We start from the raw sequence: 26890 nt of genomic DNA on the forward strand, positions 1-26890 counted from the left end.
GAATTAAAGATATCACTTTAAAAAACTCCCTTATTTTCCCAACTTGACGAACCTTTGACAAAGGGTGTGCAGCTGTTTCTCTTTTTTGAGAAGGTACCTTGATTTCTGCTGGTGTGTATGAACTCCCAGCTTAATCTTTGGATTTAAATGATTCTCTCTCCAGAAGCTGTTGGTTTTACTAATGGATGTTTTACTTGCTATGCTTTTTGTCACTTAATAAAGGTGAAATAGACCAGAGGAGCCATTCTGTCACCAACACAGCATCACTGCAGCTGAGCTTACAGTTGGTCTGCTGGAGAAGCTGTAGGTAAGTATTATCATTTGCCACTTCTCAGCTGGGCTTCTTCATTTGGACGGCTAAAAGCCTCAGGCTAAACAAGTTGATTTTATGGGGTTATAAAACTCTATCCCACTAAAACAGGCTAATTGTTCCATCTCTTCTAGGCTGTGACTGCTAATAAAATTGTTGTAGCTGTTTGGATTAAGGAGACGTTGTTTATAATAGCAGCATGTGAGGGCTTTTTGGCTGGAAGGATCGCTCACTGTTGTGCCTTCACATAACAATAAATGAGAAAAGATATATCAATTAAACTTATCAGCAACATTGCTGGGAGAGATAAGACCCAAAATGGTAAAATAATATCCCTCTATTCAGAATTCCCAAAGGAATTCCCACTACTGTTAGATTCAGAGTATTTGCCTTAGGCCAACATGGCCACAGCTAATCTTGCACTAATTGAAACATGCCTTTGACATCACCTCCTCATTGACTGGTTGCACTGTGTCTATTTCTTCTCTCCCTATTTTTTTCAGACTGAAAGATTACTCCCCCAGCAGTATTAAACCCAAACTAAACATGAGTTCATTTTTCACACTAGTGATTTTCCTGAGCAATTTCAGTGAGCGAGGTAAAAGTCAGTGCTTTGGTGTTTGGTGGAGCTCAGTGACTTCTGTTGTCACCCAGGGTTTTGGAAGTCAGCTTTGCTGCTGCTTTTCTTTCAACATAATTGTTTCCATCAGGACAATATGGGTTCTACAGGCTTCTAAATCCAAATACTAACATTTTATTCTCTCACCACGTGTAAATGGATATATGAATTATGGAAAACTAAAATTATTTTCTTGGGGCAGTTTAGAGAACGTTACACATCCATCACACTGCTATTTAAAACCACAGAGAGAAAAGTGACTGTCTCAGTTAAGACAGCCAGCTGACAATGTGACTTACAAGACATGAAGCACTTCCCTCATAATGTTTGCATTTGTGAGGATACTTCTTTTTCTTATGCTTTGTCACGCACTGATTTTGAATGACTGATCTCTTGCACGACAGCCTGTGTGGCTGTGATACAACTGGCAGGCAACCTGAGGCATTCATTAATTTTTAAATAAATAAGCTAAAGTAACAGTGATTGAAACGGCAGCTATATTAAACATGATATAAATAACCTGACTGACGTAAAGATGGTTATAATGCAAACTTGAATTCACCTGCAGGTTCTGTAATACCTCATCCATTATCTTTTCTTGAACTGGCAGAAGAGTATTTTTTTGTCCTTGAAGTCACTTGTTCATTTCCTAAAACCATAAAGAACAGGACAGCATGTTACTGTATATACATGCAGATTTCCTGGATAACATGAGATCAGTTTCAACACTGAGTTTATTTCAGGAAGCAGGTGGTATCTCCACTAAATGCCTGCATGAATTCATGAATTCACAGCTGATGTAAATCAGCAAATCTCAATTGTCTCCTATCTAGGTACAACATAACTTCAGGAAATGCCAGGGTCCTCAGATGGAACCATCATACCCTTTCTATGCAGAAATTTCACACAAACTATCTTGAACAACTTAAAGTGCCTGGGTTTTTACCCAGGTATAGCCATGTCAGATAAAATAGAAAACTAGATTTTATTTTCATATGTATTGCTTAATACAAGTGCTATTCCAACCATGCTATTCATCCCAGGAGCTGAAGTAATCCAAGTTCTCCTGGGAGAAACTGAAGTCTGGGCTAACCCCACTGGATCTACCACTCCCACTCTTGGAACAAGGTGAAAGGATTTAGGACAGATTTACTGTGGCTGCAAGCCTAAGTCCATTTATTTCATACCTTGTTATAAAATGAAAACACAGAGCCTTTTTCTGTGCATCATTTGGTGGAGTACAACCTCTCTTCATTAGGCAGTGTATAACTGCAGGACATCTGTACCCATATCATTGACTGGTTATGCTACTGGTCCCTCTACTTCCTCTGCTACTGTTCATGCTGTGATTTAAAGGCTCTCCACCGTGTGACTTCTTTGGGTGCTCGTTAGATTGATGTCAGAGTTCAATTCAGGTTGAGATCTTTCACTGTTATTTAAGGGATTACGATGCCAAATTCCCACTGCGCTAAACTGAAGTAGGTGGGAAATAACTTTTCCAAATCAAGAGGGATTTTTGTGATTCAGCTAAAGGGTTTCGCTCTAACTGAATGATTCCAGTGTAGGGTCTGTTGATGTATTTACATGTGTTGTTTATTGACCAGATTCTGCTCTCACATGTCATCAGGAGGTGATAAAACTTCTTTCACTGAAATCAGTGCACAGTTAGTACAGCTTCTGGGGAGGAGTGATAGGTTCCTTTGAGTCCCATAGTGTCTTTCCCAGCACCTGCTGCTATTCTATATATAACAGATATACAGGAAAGGCTCATGGGATTTATCTATCACGTTCATTTCTATCTCCTGTAACAAGACCAATACCTGATGGAAAGTTACCTTCATTAATAACATTCTTAATGTGGAATAAAAATAACTCAAATGGCCTTATACATATCATCTTTTGTTTGAATGATAAAGATGATTTGACTGATTTTCTTTCTGTAAAGGTTATTTCCTCTCTCCTCCATGTTTCCATGCAGGTTCTGGGGTCCTTGAGGACGCTGCATCTACCTGCAGCAGGCAAATACAATCCCTTCCCTTAATCCCTGAAGCTCAGCAACGAAGTTTTGTTTCAAGCACCTGGAAGGCAAGAACAGGTGTTGTCATTTTTCTTCAGCACATTTTTTTTTCCCCAGTGTTATTAATAACTAGAATGGAAGATTTTCATCCTTGGATTCTGACTTCTTTCAGAGCTTCTGAAAGGTCCCAAATTACACAGAGTTTCAGCAGGGACTGCTGTCTCTTCCGTGAAGGCAGCACTGGGGACAAATAAAAGCAACTGCAGAAAGCATAAGATTGGACATGCAGGCAGATGGGATACCAGATGGCAATCTTTTTTAAAGTTGTCATGGGTAAACGGGGAGAAAGGAAAAGAACTGAAGCTCAGCTAGATGCGACTTCTACCCGCTGCGTATGAAGCTTAAAAAGTATGATTTACTGCTCTCGTCGTATGAGCCTGCAGTAACTTTTCCTCCTGCATGACAGAACTCATATGCGCTCTAAAAATGCCACTACTTTCATCATCTCGCAAGAATAATTGATAGATTACGGCATGCAGATGACTTTATTATATAGTCACCAGCTTCACGAAGCAGAACCTGCTTTGAATAAGCACAATCATCCCGTGGAGACATCTCACAGAATGATAATTAAAATTTTTGGTCATTTGCCAGTTGCCATAAAAGTTCTTTGTCATACAGTAGGACTATGTGCCATGTATCTAAAAGGCTGAGAGTTTGTTTTGTATATTATTATTTTCCTTGTTTTCTTACCTTCTGGCCAGCACAATGCTGTTGACTGCACACCTACAATATTTAGTAGAACTTGATATGTTAAATCTGTTAATGTTCATCTATTCTGTGATAATGCCATGACTAGTATTTGCAGGAACAATGCATTCCAGGAGTTAATGTTTTCATAGAAGATGATACAAATTAATCAGAACAAGGCATGCTATTGTTCCCAAACTGACCTGGTGTATTGACAGACAGTTAAAGTAAAATGCAGATCATGTTAATTGTTAAATATGCTGATCATTCTTTCCAACTCCCTTCAAACTAAGTACAACTTTATATTAAAGGATTGAATTCAACTACATTTTAAATGGCAATTCTCCTATTTTAATCTGTGGGGATTCCTAATCTTCCTTTCTCCTTTTTTGATAATTTGCAGACATTCTTCCATTTTTCTTCAAACAGTAAATGCTGGATGAAGCTCCATAACAGAATATATTGGCTGCTGCTCCTGCTTTGCTCCATGACAGTTGCATGATCTTCTCATGTTTCCTGACCACTGCACAAAGATATTCCTTCCCTGTGACACCTCTGAGAAGTCATTCTCTATCACTGTTGTGTGGGAATTATTAACTAAGGTATCAGAAAATTCATTTCCAATGAATGGGACAGCCTAAATCTTCCTAAACTCTGTGAACTTTGCAAGAGTAACAGACGCAGTTGAATGTCTGGATGTCTCACAAATTGGTACATCCAAGTTTAGGATATGTTCTTAGGTGAAAATCCACTAATATAATAGTAGGAAATTATTTAGCTATAGGTACCTAGAGCTGTTTCCTTTTTGGACTACAAAAGTTAACAGTGATGGCAAGAAACCTGTCATGCCTTTAATTTGCTTTAAAAATAAAACACTCCTCCCTACCTTTTAATAACACTATAGCCTGTGCTCTTTCCAAAGTTCTATAAACGGCCTTAAAAAGAGAACTCCGAATCTGTGAAATGTGGCAAGTTGACTTAACATCTGGAAGTACTCTCGGGGCTTTTCACGAGACAGTGAAAAACTGGCCTGTGTGATTTCTTGATGTTCATGCAAGGAATACCCAGTAGCATCATTGATAGTAAATAAAATATTACATTTTCTACACTGGAGATTGGTGTTTTAATGTTTGGGTTTGAGCATTTCCTGACATGTTGCTACCAATACATAATGTTAGGAGCTGTTTGTTTTTACTTTGTAACTAGAGGAGGTAATCTAATACTCATTAGGTAATCTTTATTGGGCCATCTCTGCTGCGTTTATACTGAATTGTACCCTTATTACTTTTTAGTTCCATTTATTTCATCTGTTAAAATTAGATATTTTCCACTGTATTTAAAAAGCATCCATGTTCTTGGCTAGCAAGCCCAGAATTTGATGCTATTAGAAACTGTTTCTAAAGCAATTTCTAAAATACATTTTATGATTCCCATCTCTTCTGATTAGGAAGAAATGTTCACAGTATGCGTGGTAGAGAAAATCAAAGGAAAGAACACTCCAACAACTGTTCATATAACAACATATGATGATTAAAAAGTACCATGTTTAAAGAGCTCTTCATATCTTACTTCTAATTGTTTTGGTTTTGGATCTTCCTTAATCTCTTTAAAAATAATAATTAAAAAAAAAAGAAAGAAAAAAAGAAAGCAAGCATTTTTTAACAGCTTAATCCTTGTTCTGATTTTTACCATGTACTCCATGGATTTACTGTCAGACTCCAAGTGCTACAGCGGAATAGCAGCTCTGCAGAAGAAACAGAACTTCAGGGTGTTCACAGCACTGTGACGAAGAAAAACAAAGAACTTTCAATTAAACTTCTTAAGAAAAATGAACAAATCGTTGTTTAGACACCTTTGCACAGAAGGTACTGAAAATTCTGATGTGTACTTACAGAACCATAGAATTGCCAATGCTGGACAAGACCTCCCAGATCATCCAGGGCATCCATTCAGCTACTACCAAGATTTCCCATGTCCTCTGGTACAACATCTACCTTATGATAGTTCAGGTTTTGATTTTCATTTGGGAGATGTTTATGTCTTTGTTTTGGTTTGGTTTATTTTTCAGCTAACCCTAGAAATTCAGAACAGGATAAAAATTCATAGATGTGCTGCATTCACACGACATACAACTCATAATGTTGGCACAGGCACTGCAGTGATGGGCATATTTGAGAAGCTCCTGTTCACATACATTGTGCCTCTAGTTATCAACTATATTTGGTTATACTTGACAACTGTAGACAGATAAATAGTTGGTAAGGAACTATCCAGCTCAGCTTTAAATTTCTTTTTTCTTTTTTAATTCCACTAGGACAAATTCAAGAATACAGTCTTTAATAATTATGGTGCTTGGAGAAATCCCAATATCAGTGACCTACAGGATACTGAAGCAGAGGAAAAACATACGATGGGCAAAAATCAAGCTTCCAGGTGGGGGTGACCTTCACAGAATCATTGAATAGCTTGCATTGGAAAGGACTTCAACGATCATGATGTTCCAACACTCCTGCTGCAGGCAAGGTTGCCGACACTAGATCAAGCACTAGATCAGATTGCCCAGGGCCCTGCCCAACCTGGCCTTAAACACCTCCAGGGATGGGGCATCCACAGCACTGTGCAAACATAGCTGTGTGCTGCAGCTCCTGCTGCTGCAGGTCAATGGATGTGTCAGAAAAGGGGCAGTGACCCTTCATGGGTTTTACAACAGCTATCAGATCTGGCTGAGGTTCTTGTGCTATAGTTTAACTCATGACCTAAATACTTCCCTAATATCAAATACAAGAGATTTCACCGGGTTATGAGGAATTTTTGCCAATGATTCCTCTAGAAAAGGAAGTAGCTGTTCAGGATCTCATGACCTACATTGTGAACTCAACTCGTCTCATTACTGAAAGTACTTATTTGTAAAGATTGTTTTTCTATTTACTATTCTAAACAGAGGAAATTCTTTGCTGTTTTCTGTCTTTGTAACATTTTTTTTTTAAGATTAATTTATTTTTCCTTTCTTATTGCTTGTATATTCTGTCTGAGGCACAGAAAAAATTCAAAACAATGTCTTTTCCTTTTTAATATGACATACTATTATTCAAGAGACTCTCATTTATGTGCACTTGAGACTCTAGTGCTAAGCTACAGTGCTTTGAAAATAGTCACAGATGCAGAGTTCCTGAGTTCTAGGCGTCGCATTTGACTCAGATATGTTGGATTATCAGATGATTACACAGCAATTAGTCATGTCCTAGGCATCTTGTTTGCTGAAACCTCCTGCAGCCAACTATTTGAACTGAAAAGTCCTAACATTTGATAACATTTGAGAGCATACTTCTGTCTTTTCAAGCTGCAATTTGTCCAAAACCTGAGTAGTAGAAGCAGCATCAGTAAATTTGGCAGTTATTTTGATGTAGTCTTATGGTAGTTCTGTGTTTTTGCTTTCTGATGATAACTTATAAAACTAACAGGAGCCCTCCCAAGCATCCACAAAGTGCCTGGTGAGGGAGTTCCTATTGGCTGTTCCATTCCTACTTGAATACGGTGACACAAACACAACACTTCATAGCAGTGTACATGATATGCATGTGGTATCAAAGTTTTCCTAAGGCTCCCAGCTCATCTATGCAGAGGCATGGAAGGGATTTGGATCCTTTGTCACAGGAAGATACTGCAGGGTTGTGTAAATCAATTCCACTTGGAATGTGGATATAAATGTTCTCCCCAAATTCTTTTACAAGTGAAGACTTTGGACTGAAATTAGATGAGCTAATCCTTAGAACATACGCCATGCCAAGTAGAATATATTGGAAGCCCTTTAAGATCTGTGACATTCAACCCAGTTTAATTTTTTGAAACCGGACTCGTCATTTATGAAATAGCAGCCAATTCAGCTTTTCCAGGGTAAATGAAATCATCCATCAGCATGACTGATGGTCATCCAGGGCTTCACAGAGGAGATTCTAGCAATTGTAGCTGGCTCCTGATTTGTGAGCAAACAGGCATAAGTCAGGAGAGCCCTGCTCTAGCTTTGTATCACATCAGGTGTCTCTGCACATAGGGCTGTAAATTAACAACACCATAGCCAGAGACTTTGGTGCACTGATACCTGAGTTGAATGGTAAGATAGCACCTTTTGGCTATCTTCCTCTTCTGCCCACAGCTGGGAAGTTGAAACTAGATATCACAGAACCACAGAACAGAACCACTGGTATATGCAGAACTCAATTGGTTGCAGAACCTTCCCACAGCTCAGTGTATTTGAAGAACTTAACAAAAACAATTAACAGGATAATCCAATAGATGGAAATAAAATTCACTTGTGTTTAACTTCAAACTCATCCAGCAAACTATTCTGAATTAAGGGATGTGCTCATTACAAACGTGTCCCATTTAACAGAGCTATTAGCAATGCATTATTTACATGTCATCATTCAGGAATTCTGATATGCCTTTTCTACCAAATTTTTCCTTGCATTAGATACAGGACCAGCTTGCCCCAGCTGTGCACTAGATCGTCCTGACAGGTTCAGAAGATGACCTTCCCAAGGGCTGCTCTGTGACCCACTTTGGTTACAGAGGCACTATCACAAAATCCCTTGCCATTTCCCACCTGCTGTAAATGACACTAAAGATTGAGCTGACACAACAGTTTACTAGAAAACTTAATTACAGGACCATTTTTCTTCATTAAATTAATGTTAAACAGAGGTTCCATTCAAAGAACAGATGGCAAATACGAGGTAATGTAGATACACATTAAACAATATCAGCAACCGTTGCTAAACATACACAAAGTACAAAGCTAGTACATGCTAAGTGCACTTTAAAACTATGTTTGAATCATGAAAAACAAAATCCTTTCATAGATTTGGTTCTTATCTTGTTCATATGCAAATTACTTCAATAAGGCTACAGGGAAAAAGTCTCCCAAGATTTCCTGGGTCTATTCTATTAAATGTTTCAAAGATTTTTTTGTAGCTTCTATTTGTACTAAATTATGACACCAAACAAATAAGTTTGTTCAGTGAAGTCAAGTGGTTAGAGCATGAGAATTAGAGCTGAGGGTCTTGGGCTTTTCCAGTGGGAGTAACTGTTATCTGGAAAGCAGTAGAGCAAGATATCATTTGCCTAAGAAAATAACAAAGATTTCAGCCCCCGCGTGGTATAGTGCAAAGTATCATGTGAAAAACGTATTCCATGCTGCAGCTAAACATCTAAACATAGCTTGCATCACAATCCTTTCTTCTTCACATTTCCAACATCTGCTGAATAACCTTTCAATTTCGTATGGCATCTATCACCTCCATCAGTTTGAGAGCAACTTGAGCTCTTTTGCTTGCATCGCCATTACCTTTCCACAGAACTGGATGAAGACAGTGGATGGATCTTAAATAAAGCAAGACAAAGAATCTCTGGATTCACTGCAAAACTCAAAGCCCAGAGCAATGCCTGAAAAACAATTGGCTTTATGCGCAGAAATAATTCCCTGAGGCAGATTATATAGGCTCCTTACATGTCAATAATGAATTGCAACTCAATCTTGCAAGGAGACACAGCTCTAATGCTTGGGGCTGGCAGACTCCCAGGCCAGAAAGTGCATCCTTGTGGCTCACTACATGACCTAGCAGTGCTATTTTGAATATATGTACAAACATATGAGATCACAGATTTTGGAGTTTTAACAATGGGATACCATGTACTTACAGCAACGTACAGATACTATTTTCCAGAACTACTACAAAGTTGCAGAGTCACACAGAATCACTGCAGAGTTTCTAAGAAGAGCCATACTTACTCCTCCTACCCACAGCCTGCTTTACATCTCTTCCATTCCTTCTACACAATTTGTGAAAGCTTGGCTTGAAATTTCTTAAAATCCTTTTTTCTAATGTGTGGGTTGTTTTTTTTTTAATTTTTATGGTGGTGGTTGTTGTTTTATTTGCTATTATTTTACACATAACGCTGCACTGTTACAAATAATAAATTCTTGCCCTTCCTTAACAGCCATTAGTGCATGTAATTTTAGCACATCCCTTCCCATCAAGGCAGCCTAAACATATTGGGTGCTGCCTGATCCAAGACACCTTTACTCTTCCTTAGGCATTTGTGTAATCTCCTGCAAGATGCCTTGGAAACTCCAGAGTTTCCAGCATAACTGAAAGTGTTAACACCAGACATCTAATGTATAAATGCTCTTTCTTTCTCTGCCTCTTGTGTTCCATTTGGAAAGCAATTTTGCCACCATTTATTTTATTTAAGCCCCATTTGGAATGAAATAAGGTTATCACTCTCCTAGTTTATTTTTTCCTGTCCCATCTTTGTTTTCTGTGGTCTTGGAAGACTGCTTGTCTTGTTTTCCCACTTGGCATACATTCTGTAAATGTTTTAGTTGTCTCCAAGGCCACAAAGCTAAAAGGCCATAGAGAAGTGGGGTGCTTGACCGGAAAGATATGAGCAGTGTGGAAATCCTGGTCCTCTTTAGAGTTAGCAGAAATGTGTATTTGTATGGTTTTGGAAGGAAACTACAGTGGCATGGGCATCATATTCATGAATGGGACCCATGCTATTTACAACAGTAATTTAATTCCTGCAGATGTGCATTACCTTCACGACTGCATCCTTATGAAAATCCCACAAAGAGTACAGTGGAGATGGGGCTCGTGTACTTCTAATTCTTTACATGCAAATAGGTCAGATGAAATAAGCTAACGAAGGAGACCATATAAAATGTCTTATCAATGTAATGCCTTTGAAGTAAAGAAACAAAAACAAGAATTTAGGGCGGAATTGCTTAAGAACATAGGTAATGACTTACTGACAATATTGTTTATGGTAGATTTAAAAGGACAGTCACACCCCAAATGAGCTTTGCACTGTATGCATGTGTAGAAAGACAAACTCCCTGCCCAAATAGCAAATAACTGAAAACTATTTATCTCTTGGTCGTTTTATTTCTTGACAACAATGAAAGTTTTGAATAGTAGACAGCAAAGATTTAATTCCAGTCTCTAATGTTAACTATGCTGATAAATACATTTCAGTCTAGTTCCTACTTCATGCAACAAGGAAACATTTTAGACTTACAGTTACCTGAAAACTAGTGATGACACATCGATGCTGACAGAAGTAATTCACTTTGCTATCTGTCCTAATAACCCTTCTCTCTTTTTTTTTCCTGTCAATAGGTTACTTAGTTTTTTTCTAGTGTGCCATTATTTGAAAATATACTTTGCAGTAATTAATTAGCTTATATTCCATATTCCATGCAGCATGAGACAGGAAAATTCCTGTCCATGTGTTAATTCTTCTCACTCCTGATTTTAATTAAGAAATTCCTGCTCATATATTTCTACAGATTTTTAATTAAAATAAAATTATTGGAGATAATTGGGTTATCTCTTACAAAAACAACAACAAACAAATGAGCAAAGGATATTTAGCACTTTTATATGTTCTAAGAATAGAGAAAGTCTTTTTCTTCTTGACTTCTGCATTATTATATCACCTTGCTCATACTGTGTCAGAACTTATATGTATATTTCCAAGAATAAGATGCCTCAGCACTTGCATGGACCCCTAGGTGTCCAGGACCAATGTTTCACTTTGGCAATTGGTCTGCCATTTTGTCCCTGGTTTTTTTTTTTTGTGAAAATGAAGAGCAGAACTCTGCCCTCCTTGGGAACAGAGGAGCACAATCAGCTGTGACAGAACTACAAGGTCATCCCAAGAGGTCTCACTGTGGAGTACACCAGTATCAAACACTGTTCTGAAGAGGACTGCTGTGGACTTTTCCAATCTAACTCCAAGTTATGGCTCTGATTGAATTCTTCAGAAAAAAAACAATCAAGCATTCACTAATTTTAGCATATGTCAGACTCCTGAGTAACTACCCTCAAGTCATCCTTTCTATTTGAGTTAGTGAAGTAAAACAAGAAATGTAAAAAAATCTGAAGCTTCACCTGTAGATGGCAAGAACAGGGGCTGTTGCCAGCCTTGAATGGCAACGTTGCTTCCTCATGTGTCCTCCTTCCTGATGAGCTCCGTGACTCAGTGGCATTTTGCTTCTATAGCAATTCTGCATGTTGACGAAGAGATGCATTGCCTCACCCAGTCATATCCCCAAATTAAGACCAAGACTGGCAGCACATCAAGTACCAGAATTTGTTCCAGGTTTATTCAAATGCATAATGGCAGGTGCACAATGGAACTTAGGTCAGTCAGGCAAGTGAGATCAACAGTACCGCCTCACAGGCTCTAATGCTAACTAATCAAGAGACGAGCCAGGGATTAGTCCTGGCAATTGAAGTGGTACACTGAGAATAATTGCAAGTTTGGAAAAACATCCCCTTGAGCATTCACAGTCAGCTGAGATCGCTCCAAATTGTTGTGATAATAGATATAATGGTATAACCGGGTTGGTTGGTATCATCCAGAATGTCTATTGCAATAATCCTAATCCAAGCTCTGAAGAGAGAGAGCTGTGGGAGAAGAACTGAAGTGTGGGCAAGTGCAGCTACTTAATTACTTGGGACACCAGAAATTTTGAAAGAAAAAGAAGGACACAATAGCACACAGAGAGAAAAAAAGAGATCTTAATTTCTATGACTGATGTCAAACATTTAGAAATAGTTATTTGGAAAACTGCTCTTCATACAGGTGTTCAGTGAAGCCTTTGCAGGAGTACGAAGGGATCTGCAGAAATCTAAACCATGTAAACGAAAGGAAATATCCCCAGGGTTGAAAAGTAGGATGTAATGTAAATTATTCATAGCTGGAAATTAGTAATTAGTCATTCAGTGACAAGAGAGACAGGAAGCCTAGACAAAGTGTTCATTAGGATGTTCTTGTCCCTTTTTTCAGGCAGGCTGTGAAATGATAACTAGAGTCATCAGCCAAAAAGCCAGCAACACACCCAATTAGAACGAGGTCATCATGTAGCACCAGACTGAGTGTGAATAAAGCTGTATGAACACAGCTATGTTTCCCATGGACCCAGACAGAAATTAAATGAAAATTTGAAGACATTGCCCATAGGTTAGCTGCCAAATTACTGTTCAATGAACAGGGAATCTTCTGCTCCTTGAAAGATGTCCCTCAGTTAATGGAAGTCATCTAAGCCTACTGTGTCATTCACTTAAGATCATGCACAGTCACAGCATTGTAGGACTGGGGAGTCACTGTTTAATGTTGTAGTGTTACACACTTGAAGCACACTAGGGCAGGGGCTGCAGTGACCTAAGTAAGGGTTATTGTTAATTATGGGGCCCACATGCTCTCTGGGAACTCAAGATATCTGCTCCTGGAAAGGAAGCAGAAAGTATTTAACTAAGGAAGGAAACTGAAAATGTATGAAGATCATATCATAATAAACAATACTGTATGCCAGTTATTTTAAAAATGAATCTGGATGTTTTAATGTGCACAGAGGAGCCTTGTTACCTAGGTAATTCACAGAAAAGAAGCTGTACCCACTCTAATTTTACTCGTGTCACCTGCAGACTCTCAAAGCGCTAAGTCAATTGCTCTAGGTAAGGGCTGAGAGCAGTTCTGTACTACGGGACTTAGGGCATTCCTTGTTGTAATGTATGTTTATTTTGTAGAAGAGCAAGTCAAAAAGATAATTCTCACTATACTGTATGCAAAATATCCACATGTCATGCAGATGAAGAAAAAGTGTATGCACGGTCAAGAGCAACTGCAGTCTACAAGGAAACAGGGTTAAGTTAAAACCCATATCTGTAGGTCAAGAAAGGATTTTCAATGGAGTGGAAAAAAACAGGGAAAGAAGGTTTAGGAGACAAATAATTATCTAGTAAATTTTTGGCATGTGGACACTCACAATAAAGTCAGTCAAATAGCTTATTTGAAGTAACGCTGGCCAGTTTTTGTTATATGAGTAGCATAGCAGCAAGGATCATTTTTACAGACCACAGGGAGGAAATTAGAAGATTACATATAAATCAACAGAATTGGAAAAATGTAATAATAGAATAACGCTGAATTCTGACAAATGCTTTTTAAAAATACATTCACGTTTTTAAATGCTTGTACCAAAGCTGCATATAAACTCACAAGCTACCAAGGGTTTGAATAAGAGACTCTGGGGCTTTACTCATAAAAATGTACTGACATGGTTGGGTCCAATTTTTTCCATTAAGTTTAATGGTAAAATCAGAATGTATACACATGCATGGTTTGAAAAGTATAATGTCCAATTTGTGGAGTCTGGTACCAACCAGCAAATAAGATTAAGAGAATGGGAATTCAACAATTCCCATTTTTCCAAATTCAACAAAAGCACCTGGTTTTCTCCCATAAAAATGGGTGATCACACTGTCCAAATCCAATGCTATTCTAGTGGATGCTAGAACTATCATGTTGCATTTATTATGGCAATGCAAAAAATACACACATTTCCTTCCTCCTAACTTTACTTTCTTGACTGTGTTTATTTTGAAAACAAAAATGTCACAGAATGTGAAAAAGAACTGGAATAAGAGCCAAAGAATTAACTGTGGTCAGACATTTCAACTTAGCCATTTTCTACTTTTTTTTAGTGTAAATGGGCTTGACTGCAAAAAAGCTAATTTGATTTTATTTACCTTAAAGGCTTCTGGGTATGAAGAGCTAGAGCTCTGGGTCTGACCCAGTCATACCTTGTGAAAACATGCAGGCACATCTAAACACGGGTAGACCATTATGTTTGTTCTACCCTGAGAATAAACTGGGCAGACATGAACCAGCTTTGGTCCAGAAGTGGAGGTAGCCACATTAGAGCCATTATAAATGCTGGAGTTATCCCAGTGCATCTACATAGTTTCCAGAGAAAAATGTGGTTTAAACCAACTAGGCCAGAAAACAGGCAAAACCATGGCTTCTGCACCAGTTTGTGTAGACTCACTTTGAGCAGAACATGTATATTGGATATATTATTTGTGGTGCCATCAGATTTACAGCCTTTGTTTTGTTCATATCTCTCTACTATGAAGATGGTTATGCAGCACATAAATGAGGACTTTGGCAATTACTTTCCCTGTATCTATACAGAACTGTGTGTGTCCAAAGGGATTAGCCACTCCATCAATACATAACTCAGTATTTTTCCAGTCCTTATGTTTTGTCAATTCTGTAAATCGTGTGAGTTGGAAGAGATCTTTAAAGGCCATCTGGTCCACTCCCATTGCAATGCACAGGGACACCCACAGCCCCATCAGATGCTCAGAGCCCATCCCCTGACCTTGGGTATCTGCAGGGATGAGCACCACTACCTCTCTGGACAGCCTGTGCTGTTACCTCACCAACCTTATTGTAAACAACAATCTCCCCTGTTCTAGTTTGAAACCAAAACAGTAATTCAAAGAGTAATCCACATGGGAAAATTGTTAGGTGATGTGCAATCCCGATCCCATGAGACATTTTTCCTTTACAGTAACTGGAAAAGATCTGAAGCTTGACAAAATGGCAATCATATGGCAATCATTCTCAGTTCCCACATGGGAAGCCATCAAATCTGCTAGGATTTTTCTAGACAAGAAGCAGCCGACAGGGGTAATGACAAGGTCTATAAAATCATGAATGATACTATTGTAGATGCTAAAGGTTTACACTGGTTTAAGAGGAAATTGGACGAGCTCAGGGAAGAGAAATCCACTGAGGGTTATTAAATCATTGAAACCACATCTGAAGCTGAGAGCGGTCAGAAACTGGGGGAGTTTGAGTGGAGAAATCATCTGTGCTTATCCTGTCCTTGCTCTTTTCCTTTAGACTTCTTAAGAGAGTGCATGGGGAAAGTCAGACCTTCAGTGTAACCACTCTCCTTACATTTTTATGCAACAAAACTTGTGGAAACTGCCACTGGTTCAAGCCTTCCTGACTCTTCTGTACAGAAAGGGAAATTAAAAAAATTATTGTATTTGACATATCATAACAGAATGGGTATTCAAACAAAAAAGCAAGTAAGCAAAGCTGTTGTTTTGTAATGCTGCAATTTCATTGGAACTGCTTTTGAAGAGCCAAAATAGGTAAACAGAAGTGCAGGCCTGCCCTTGCAGCAGTAAGCTGTGGTGTTGGTATCACTAGCTAGTATTCCTAGAGGAACCAAGGATGAAGTGCAGGCTTCCTCCTGCTCTTACCAAGACTGGTGACAATGACACTGTCACCTTTGGAGGTGCACATCAGTGTCTCAGTGCAATGCCTCAACAAGGGTGAGGTCACTGCGTACCCCTGTGGCACTGCAGCCAAGAGAAGAGCCAGTTTAACCTCCAGCTTTACCAGCTGCTTACATAAGCCAAGCCAATGAGGAATTACATTGCAGAAGTTACTTTCACTTCAAATACAATTGTGGATAGGACACAATTAAAGTTAATCCTTTGCTAGGGAGGGAAACAAATGAATTGAAACTCTAGATAGCACCAAGAAAATGTTGGCTCCAGGAAAATACGATGGGTGGGCCACATGCTTACCGATGCCAAAATCAAGTACAAATATTTAAAAACAAAATCATCTGGAAATTACAGGGACTGAGATAAAACAACTACTTAGTATGAGATCATTTGTACCAAGATAGTAACAGAGGTGGAAAAGCCCTCATTTTATTGACTGTTCTTATTAGAGCTATAAAATGCAAATGTTGTGCACACATGTGCCTGCCATCTGCAGGGCTGGGCAGCATGCAGGCTGGCTGCATGGGCAGTCATATTTTCACATTATGAATGATAAGAGAGCAATACAGTGGCAGAGGTGGCTCACAATATGCTCTATTGTGCAGGTGGTGTTTACAGCTAAGCACCTTTTTTGGAATGAACTCTCGAGGTCAAAATAATTCAGGGAGTCGTTTAAGCAGAGAGGCAAACAATATTAAAGTAAATATGAGCTCACTGTAACCCTCACTGTTCAGGCTGTTGTGTTTATGGCAGACTTACCAAACAGTGCAGTTCCCCTTTGGAGTCATGCAATGCACCTGCTACTTTTACAACACAAGCTCACAACTCCACAATTCTGTTTTCACATCAGTAATTCATCTGTATGCCCCAGTTGTGTTTGCAGGTTGGCTAGCCGAAAGAAAAAGCATCCAGGTTTGCATTTAATGTCATTGAAATGCATTGCATAACAGAAAAAATAGACTGAAAAATTAAATTAAGAAACAAAAATCAAGCATATTGAAAAGAAATTATTTCAAAAAAGAACACCATGTCTTTTGACAAATAGTGGGCATAGAACAGTTTATACTCGTTACTACCACACTGCAAAAATACACAGATCAGTGCTTGACCTCAGCTTTCAGACACAGCTATGTGCAAAGATGTGCCATTCAAGTTCAACAGAAAGTTGAATTGGGATGCATCAGGTTTGGTGAGAGCAGCTCTTTGCTATTGCAACTCAAGGTACCTACGTGAAAATAGAAGGAGTTGAAAAAAACAGAGCAGCTCAAGAGCTCCCTAAGGGAAAGGTCTCTCATTCCAAACACATGATTTAGTGCTGATTTGGAGCAGTACTACACAGTGGTAACCAGAGGCTGTGTCCGTTAACACTGGCCAGAATCTTTCTGGACCAGGTAATTTCGTGAATGTATTTTTAGTTTGGTTCTGTGCAGAGCTACAATCAGTGATTGCTTGTTCAGAACAGGCAGAAGGTATTCCTAGCTATTACATCTGAAATGCATCCACCTACCCAGTAATTTCTTCATGTTACTGGTTGTTATTTTATTTTATTGTCGTTTTCAGCATATTAATCAAACTGCCTCATAGTGCTGTTTCTCAGCAAGCAAAGCGTATTTGTGAAGCACACTGAGCACAGAAACTTTGCAGAAAACATTATTTGGGAATGCTACTTCTTGTTCTGAATCTGACAGAAAACTGAAAAGTAAAAACATAAATATGTCAAGCTTTCACTATTATTTTAAAGAGCCAGCTGCTTATTGGTGGGAGGGACTATTCTTCACTATAATTGAGTGCAGGAAAAGACCTGACTCAGCAAAATGCAGTTATCAGTAAGGAAATAGCATATCTGCTCAAAATACTATGGTAAGACCATGCCAGATATTTTTGAATACTTACTAGAAGAAATAAGTGCATGGGAAAGATATAAGGAAGACCTTAGGGTCATTTTTTAATGGAATCAAAACCAGAATTCTATGCTGTTGAGGGTCAAATTTAGTAAACACTTTCAGTTGCTCAGTATCAGGGAACCTTTACTAATTTTCTGTCTGAAGCCATCAGAGATAAGAAAAATGCAGTCTCAGCTTTTAAATGGTGCTAGATCCTCATGGTGCAGAGAATCTCCTATTCCTTTGTAATAATAGCTACCATTCACAGGAATTAGATTTCCCAGGGTACTTCACCACTTCTCATAGAAGCACATTTACATATATATACACATATGGAAAGAAAATGAGGTATATCTGTGAAAATGCCCATTTAACACAGTTCAGTATCTCCTTCAGAGGCCCTCCTGGGGCTGCACGCAGCACAGCAGCACAGGGTGTGTGATGCACAGCCACAGGGATTTATTTCCACTCGCACGGCAATCTACTGTGAAATTTTGATTTCTTTCAGTGCTCAGTGGCTATTTCCTGCAGGAAATGATTTTTATGGGTGGTGATGATGTATGGTTGGACCACAATGCACAGATTTTTCCCTTCACTGTGCAGGGCAGCTCAGCAGCTCTGTGCCACCATCATGTCTCTTTCTTCCTTTTTGCCCCATGGACTTTAAAGAAAGCCCCAGTTTCTATATTTCTTGCCATAGGAGTACCAATCTATGGGGCCTTTTGGAACTGAAATTATCACTGCTACAGAAACAGGTGAAGATAAGAGGTTTCGTATTTTGGAGAGCGGAAAGTTTGGGATGGAGGTTGGGCTAAGCTCAGAGATATTTTGTTCCTTGCTACTTTGCCCTTTGGTGATTTCTATGCATCATCTTTTGATTTATGACCTTGAACTTGCTCCTCGGCTCTAAGCCAGTGATGGAATGGTTCTCAGACCCCCTGGCTCAGTTGTGACAAATATACACTCCTTTAAAAAAGGATCAAATCTGCAGCCTTGCCTTTACACCAACTTACACCACCACATGTATAGGATGAGAGTATAAATAGAGCTTCACAGCAGACATATTTATATATTTGTGTGCAGAGGACATTTTTAAGCTCTTCTGTTGGCTGTCACTACTTCAGTGCTGCATTATGAATCCTATCCCAAATGCTGTGATGCTGTGACAGCAAGCAGCAGGACTGATACAGGGTATGACATCCTGTTAGTAGGGATGACAGCTGAGAACGAGGGTTGTGTTTCTGCCTGCTAACCTCAGCGTTAGGAGGCAGATACCATTGACTGCAAAGAGACAGAGTTTGGGATTAAATTGCTCACTTTTCTTTTTTTTTTTGTCTTTTTGTTTTTTTGTTTTAATATCTCTGGGTCTGACTAACTCTCTCTGGACAACCATATAAAAACTGCATGTTTTCTTTGCCTGATACTGATTTTAATTGCAGCTAATTAGTATTAGACTGTTTACATACCAAGTCTAAGGATGAGAGACTGATGCTATCTGGTAGATGATACGTATTCCAGCTGCTGGAATGATGCAGGGTTTAGAAATTAATTAAAAAATAAAAGGAATTGGTGTAGCAAAATAAGTAGTTTAAAATGCAGTTAAAATGTCACATTCATTAGATTTGAACTGAACCTATCTAAAACATAATTTTGTCATGCTCCTTTTCACCATCCGTCTGAAAACCTTAGAATATAAATCTTATCCTGGTGTTGTTAAATGGCACTTCTCGAAGCAGTGGTTTAGCTTTGAATTGCCATGCTTATTTGATAAGTCAAGACTACCAAGTAGAGTTTAAGCTCCGTATAATTGAACGCATCAAATTATATAGCCATGAAAATGGGACTTCCAACGGAAAAGGCAGCTGACGCTCAACTGAAATAGATATGTTGGAGTAACAATTATGTACCTGATTTTAATTCTTCAAATGAGTTGTTCAGGCAAGAATTTGCAGCTCTATAGTTTTAAAGAGGTAAAGGTCAAATATCTTATTTACATGTTCCTTGGTTATTGCGCATATATCTCCAGCCAGCTTTAAGTGTAAGTAATGAACCTGAAAATATTTTAGGGGTGATTAAAGTGCGTTTAATATTAAAACATGTTAAAACACACCTATAGAATACATAACAAGCCCCTGCAGGAAATTTAAATATTGAGCAAAGTGATTAATACTCGACACTGATGAATAATAAGGTTTTATAAAAAGTAGGCTCGTGAATAAGCACTCCCTGCAATCAATCCATGTGGGTGGGCCTTGCAGCTGGAAAAAACTTAGCTGATGCCTCTTGGTCCCTGCATGGGTGCAAAGGTTCACACACACCCACATATGGATGCAACTGCAGAACAAGGACTAACATTTCAGCCCAAGTGGATAACGCCGAACAAGGTCAAATATCACTGACCTCAGTGTTTGTGAAAATGTTCGGCCAAGTACGAGACAAATCTACAGACAACAAACACAAAATTGCTCATATTCTTAGTCACTTCATTAGCAAAACCAAGCAGTTTTTTTTTTGTTTTTTTTTTTTTTTACTTGCAATAGTTTAGTTATTTTAAATACATTTTACTTGCTGAGTACGGGGTGAGATATTTACACATGCTAGTAAGGAATACTGCGGAAGCCTGAAAGGTCAAAACAAGAATCTGGAGTAAAAACTGTTGTCCTTAAAAGCAATTCCTACTGGAAAAAATTATGATGATTGAGGGGTCAGTGGTGCTAGGGCAAGCACCAGATAAGCCACAAGCTATTTGATGTAATGCTTCCTTTGATCTGCCAGGCCTTTCGGTACACAAGGAAATCCAGTGGTGTTCCAGAAGCCTTGATAATCTTCCTAATGATATACTGGGGATGCTTAAGGTTGAGGTTAAAGAGGCCTTTCAGCGCAGCGTGATGACTGTATGTATGAGCTTGACCAAGAAAAATATCAAAAAGAGCATTTAGATTCTCTCCGCAAACAGTCCTGCTCAGACCAGTGATAGAGTACAACAGGGGTTTATAAGCAAGGTGTACTGGGAAAGATAGTATAGAAGCCTTGGGGAAAACAGGAAATCCTAGAGTGGACTTGGTCAAAATCTTTGACAAGTAGTTCTCATTACAACATCACATTTTTAGTTCAGGTTTTAACACTACCTTTATACTCAGTTGGAAAAAAAAGAAAAAGAAAAAGAAAAAGAAAAAGAAAAAGAAAAAGAAAAAGAAAAAAAGAAAAAAGAAAAAGAAAAAGAAAAAGAAAAAGAAAAAGAAAAAGAAAAAGAAAAAAGAAAAAAGAAAAAGAAAAAGAAAAAGAAAAAAGGTCATGTAGTCCATCTTGGCATCACTGAGGCCTGAGGCAATTGATTATTGGTAGAAAACTGGTGCTTAGTGTGCTGCTCCTGTGGATTCCCTGAGACACTACCCTCTGCCTGCTCAGGGCAAACAGCACATCCGTATCTTTTGAAACTCATAAACTAAAACAGCCATGAATCTAGGTGCCTCGTTAGTTAGATGAGCTCAGGCTGTGTGTTATACACATGACCACACCACACTCAATTTGGAAGTCATGGTAACTTGCACTCCATAAAGAAGTCATCATCTGCATCACCCCACAGGCAGGGCCCTTCAGTGAGTAGCCCATGGAAACTGAGACAGATGATGTGTTGTAGACTCTCACGTGTATAAGGTAAGGCTTTGTCAAATGCATACTAATGAGACCTAGGAAAACTGCCTGAGATGTGCAATTGTGAGGCATGTTGTCATGCCAGGTGGTGTCACAGTTGAGCAGAGTATTGACAGAGGGAGCATGCATCAAGGATAGAGCCAGGGCATGACTTGTGATAGAAATAAGACACTGCTGGTAGCCACAGAACCCAAAGAGGCCAAATGGTCCAGGTGGTTGTTAGAAACCATTCAGAGATGTGAATGGAGGCTGGAGAGCAAGGAGACTGGGAAGCAGCTGGCCCTGTATCCAGATGAAGCCAGAGCAAACTCTTCTCAGAAATGGACTGGGGCAGCTTACTTAATCCCAGCCTTTTTCCAAGTGTTTTTTCTTAACTGATCAATTGAAAAAAGAACAGTATGGGGTTTGTGGTTCCAGTACTTGATTAAGAAATAAAAAAGGCCCTTTCTTCACCTTCACAGTTGGCAACACCTTCAACCAACCTCCTAGTCTATTCCAAGTGGGACAAGCAACCCTCACATCAAGAAAGTTTAATATCCTGAAGCATAGGCTAAAGAGTACTGTTCAGATACTCTCACTTGCCCAAAGACTATTTAGTTGTTCCATGCAAAGCAAAATACCTTTAAGATGAGAAATTCCCCACTTCAGAAAACCATACATTTTAGTGGTTACGATTAGAGCGGTCTGTGGGAGGTAAGTATTGAGTCATCTCAACCAAAGCAAAAGATATTCCAGGGGTTTTGCATTACAGGTAAGTGCTTTAATCAGTAGTCCATGGGAAATGGCTGAAACACACATTTTGAATTGCTGCTTTGGAATGTAGGTGTCCTGGCTTTGTTACCATTATTATTTATTTGGTTTTGTTCTATTTAGGGACTTGACTCATTACATTCCTGTGGGAAGTGCTAACATTTTCCTCTGAAATGACAGTGTGACATCCTGCTTTCAGCTGGCCTGTTTTTATATTTGACTGCACCTGAAAAGGACACATTTTCTTTTCTGTAAGAAAGGGTAAGTTTGAACAAATCTTCAGAGAGCTGACAGGCAGGGAATACTATGTTATGACCGCAGGCTGAGCACACTTCTCAGTGATGCTGAAGCTCAGACTCTATGTGCAGGAGTAAAGCTGTTGGCAGTTTGCAAACTTCACTGGTAGAAACTCCAAAACATAGAAAATTTAGACAACTGCAAATGTTTTGAAGGTATCTGAAGCAGTAAATCCCTGCTATGAATGTAGCAAACCCAGAGTTTCCACCAGGCTTGTTCCAGCAAGATTTTCAGTGTGTACTGCTCAGAATGAATACTTGGAAGTTCTAGTAAAAACAGAAAATTAAGGGAAAATATCCTTTCCTTCAGGGCTGGTGGCTTTCCTAAGATACCCTTTGGCAGATATAGCTTACTGCTAAAAACAGAAGAGAGGAAGTTCAGACATGGCCTCAAGAGCATTAAAAGAAGTCGTGAAAGGCCTGTTCTGATCCAGGGCAAACACTCCTTGTCTCACGTTAAGCAAATTTCTAAGGGCTAGCTCTATGGAAACAGTCACAGAAGTTAAGTCAAAAGTTGAGGTCATGGAAAGCACTCATCATTTATGGCCTCATCTCAGAGACCTCTGAACTACGTACACTGTCACTTTCTGACTTTAAAAATTTTCCTTGGTTTTGGACCCTATTACAAAGCCAGGATTGCCTCAGCCCTGACCCTGCCAAGTAGCTGGGTGCGTTGTCCACTCCAGCGGGTCTCTGAAGGTAGAGGTTCCCACCTCACCCCGTGAGGCCTCCAGGAAGGAAACATTCCCAGATTACATCCTGATACATGAATCTGCTCATCGGAAAGCATGGTATTGACCACTCTCTTCATAAAGTTTGTCAAAAAGGTCAGATTCCTATTTAAAATTGAGCATTCATAGAATATAGAATCATTCATAGAATCATAGAACCGTTTGAGTTGGAAGGGACCTTTGAAGGCCACCTGGTCCAACTCCCCTGCAATGAACAGCTCAATCAGGTGCTCATAGGCTGGCTAAATATAACGCTGCCCTTTAAATTATCCCCACTCTAGGTTGCTGTCATCCTTGGAGCAGTTTCTTCAGTTCATAGTGTCCAAGAGTCAATACTCTCCTCTGGGAAGCATATAGAGCTCCATGTCATCCAACATCCACACACCTGTTTTTCAGAGACAGCAACTCCCCATCACCTGGAAATGTTTGTAAGTGTTTGTTTGTGTGGATGTACATGAATACGGAGATAAGTGTGTGGGTGTGTTTTTTATATTTAACTATGCAGAAGTAAACTTTCTGGATGGAAGTTGATAAGGGCCAGTTGAATGGAAAGCATTGAAATGCTGACTAAAATAATAAAAAGTCCTTTTCATGTCCTCACAAAACTAGTGCCTCGTTGACAGTTAAATCATGCAACTGATGGGAAATGGATGTATAAGGGATATGAATATAAAGAGGATTATACGAGGTACTTTAGTTGCTAGATAAAGAATCAAAATGCATTGGGCCAAATTTTGATGCTTTTTGCATAAAGGAAAAGATTCTGTTAAATTTAAAGAGGGGCAGGTTTTACTCAGGAAGAAAAATGACAAAGGAAGCAGACATGGAACACTCAGATGATGTGCACTGATGTAACATAACATGAAAGACATACAGCCCTGGCCCATGCATGCAGAAAAAAAGAGCAAAGTGGAACGGTTCTGAGAGCTTTTTACTTCCGAGGATATGTGGTTATGAGGTCAGATGGAAGGTTTGGGGGCCAGGAGGCTGCCAGCATCCAATACCAGCTGAGGGTCTGAGTCACCTCGAGCCGCCACATGGCCTCTTTGTGTTTCATGGAAACCAAAATGAGCTAGGCAGAACCTCACTGGAAACCAATACTGCATCTAAGAAATGTTTTCCAAGTCAGGCCATGAACATAAACATTCCTCTGGAAAGTACCTAGCAAAGCATTTAATACAAAGATGCGCTTTCAAAAACCTCCACAGAAAGCCTTTGCAGAATTACGCTGTTGTTGTGAGCAGTCTGAGGGCAGCTCCCAGAAAACTGCTCCCAGCACCTCAAGCTTCCCAATTCCCATGGAACTGACCCCTCAGAGAAGCTAGAAATAAATTGGCTATTTTCTGAGCTCCTCAGTCTTTTATTAAGCCCTGGAGAGTGAAGATCACAAAAGGAAAGACAGTTTAATTATACTGAAGCTAATGGACAATGTTTTACCAAGTTCTGTGGGGCAAGATTTCTTCATGTACTTTTAGGTATGTAAAAATGCATTGCCCAAATTAAATTAGTACTTCACTGAGTTCTGGTAATAATAATAGCAACTTGAGGTAAGTTTGAGAAGGATCAAATTTGAGTGATTCATAAATTCTAGCAATATTGATCTGCATTAGCAATTGGCCTCTGATGACACGGTTACTTAATTCTTTGTGTATTTATGGTAGATGCATTGGCTGCTTTTATGTGCTTTGTGTTTCCATGCTTGTAAGTAGTATAGACTTACAGTTTATTTACACTGAGAAGTTTTGGGAAGGATGTAAATCTGAGCTAAGTAATGTGGAACAACTGTTGTGCAATGAGTACACACAATGTCTGGTTAAGCTTCTTCCATCTGAAATACTCTGCCTGCATGTGCATTTTGGGATTTTTCTTGCTGCAGAGTAAACAATATCTGTCAAATTTAGTTGAATTTGGGGTTTTTGGTGTCACATTAAAAGAAAAAAAAAACAACAAAACCCAAACCGCCACATTTCCATTCTACTCCATCCATCTGGTTTTTGCAAGTTGGGGCTGTTTTGCAGCACTGGGTCAGTAGGGTAGAGGAAATTCAAGCTCTGCAAGCCAAGCAGCTGCTGCACAAAGCAATGTGCCACAGAGCAGAGCTGGGGAGCAGCAGTAGATGCCAAAGGCGACTGTCCTCATCGGAAGGCAACCACTGGAATGCAGCTGGGCAGTCAGAGCCCTGTCAGACAGTGCAAATCCCAAGGACAAACAGGAGCTGCTGTGTGTAGGGTCGATGCAGTAAATACGGTAAAGGGGTTGAAGCTGAAAAGGAAAATGGGACTTCCCCAAGGAGAGGAGAGAAAAAGAACTAAACATATAAAAGACTTCGAAATGATGAAAGACATTAATGGAAAGTGATGGAAAAAGGGAAATCATTTGCACACAGCAGTTGACAGGTGAAAGCTGATTTCCTTTTGGGTTTCTGTTTGGGAACAGATGTGGCAGGAAGTTCCAGCAGAAAAATAATCACAGAAATCGCACCAAGAGTGCTGAGAGGTGTGGGCAGAATGGTGTCTGTCACAGAAACAAAGGCAATATTTGTTTGCTTTGAAAGAGCAATTGCTGACATACAGGACAAGAAATGTAAAACGACTCTTTGACTTGAGCCACAGACAGTTTGACATGTCTCAAAGATTGGATCAGAGCCTTTTGGATGCAAGAGGTCTCCTAAGTGAAAAGTGAACTTGCTTTGTGGCATCTCAACTGAGGTGGCTCCAGCTGAGCTTTGAGGCTCCACTGGCCTTGGAGGTTGGCTGGGTCTTCTCCTTGTGCAACAACTGGCAGTGTGCTGCCTTGTGTATGGGAATGGCTCACAACAGCCATGGCAGTACTGAATATCTGAACACTGAAGGAAAATTTAACTTTCCTATTTAGGGGTATTAGGAGGAGCACGGCCACGCTCTGGGACCCATCTTCACCCCTCTACCTGGAACTGAAGGTACAAAATTGAAATGGAAGTGAGGGGGGAACCCAAACAAAGCCTGCTTTATCTAAAGCCAGTGCCAAATCTCAGCTTCTCCTGGCATTTTTTGTCATCAGTGCCTTAGGAACACAACCAGAGTAACACTGCATGCCCCAGTTCTCAGCTGCACCATGCTCAGCCCTGCAGGCTGCAGAGCTGCTTTAAAATCAGTTGCAAAAGCTGTAGGAATTAGTGATGACTGGGGAACAGCAAGCAGGCTGTGATTGCCAAGGGTGACATAAGGTTGGATTTTAACACTGTAAGGGAGCCCGTCTGGGTGCTTCTCACCAGCATTACATGTCTGCAGCCTCCAGCTTCAGGGCTACAATTGTCAAACACAACCCCAAGTGTGCTCCCTAATGCTGTATGCCAGACAGGGACAGGCATAAAAACTGAGCTAGAAAATTCCCAAACACATTTGATGTAAGGTCGTATAAGAGGAGAGGAGTTTGAGCCAGTTAATAATTAATGGCACATTTTAAAAGTAGAAATAGTAATCTTGTTTGTTATCATTAATTTTTACAAAATGTGATTGTATTCTACTGAGTTTACAAGGGAAATCCTCAAAGCTCTGCTTATTTTTAGGTGCCAGAAGACTCAATCTTGTTATCCTGAGCAACAATTTGTGACCTAATAAGTAATTCGTTATGATTTACACAAAATAGTTTATATCTTCTTTGTAAATAAACATTTTTCATTATGTGTCATTAAGTCTTGAAAGCTGAACTGAGAAATATGTGGTTTAAGATGCAGTTTAAAAACC

General features: G+C 39.4%; 1 long non-coding RNA gene across 1 annotated transcript; it reads left to right on the forward strand.

Annotated features, from left to right (window-relative positions):
* Nucleotides 1-226: 226 nt before the first annotated feature.
* On the forward strand, nt 227-3388 carry LOC122175686. The gene is made up of 3 exons (XR_006177480.1): nt 227-307; nt 2908-3024; nt 3119-3388. It is a non-coding gene; the product is annotated as an uncharacterized LOC122175686 (long non-coding RNA).
* The last annotated feature ends 23502 nt before the right edge of the window (nt 3389-26890 follow it).

The sequence above is a fragment of the Lagopus leucura genome, unplaced genomic scaffold, assembly GCF_019238085.1.
Source record: "Lagopus leucura isolate 7727_CA_CO unplaced genomic scaffold, USGS_WTPT01 Super-Scaffold_741, whole genome shotgun sequence".
Classification (NCBI taxonomy): domain Eukaryota; kingdom Metazoa; phylum Chordata; class Aves; order Galliformes; family Phasianidae; genus Lagopus; species Lagopus leucura.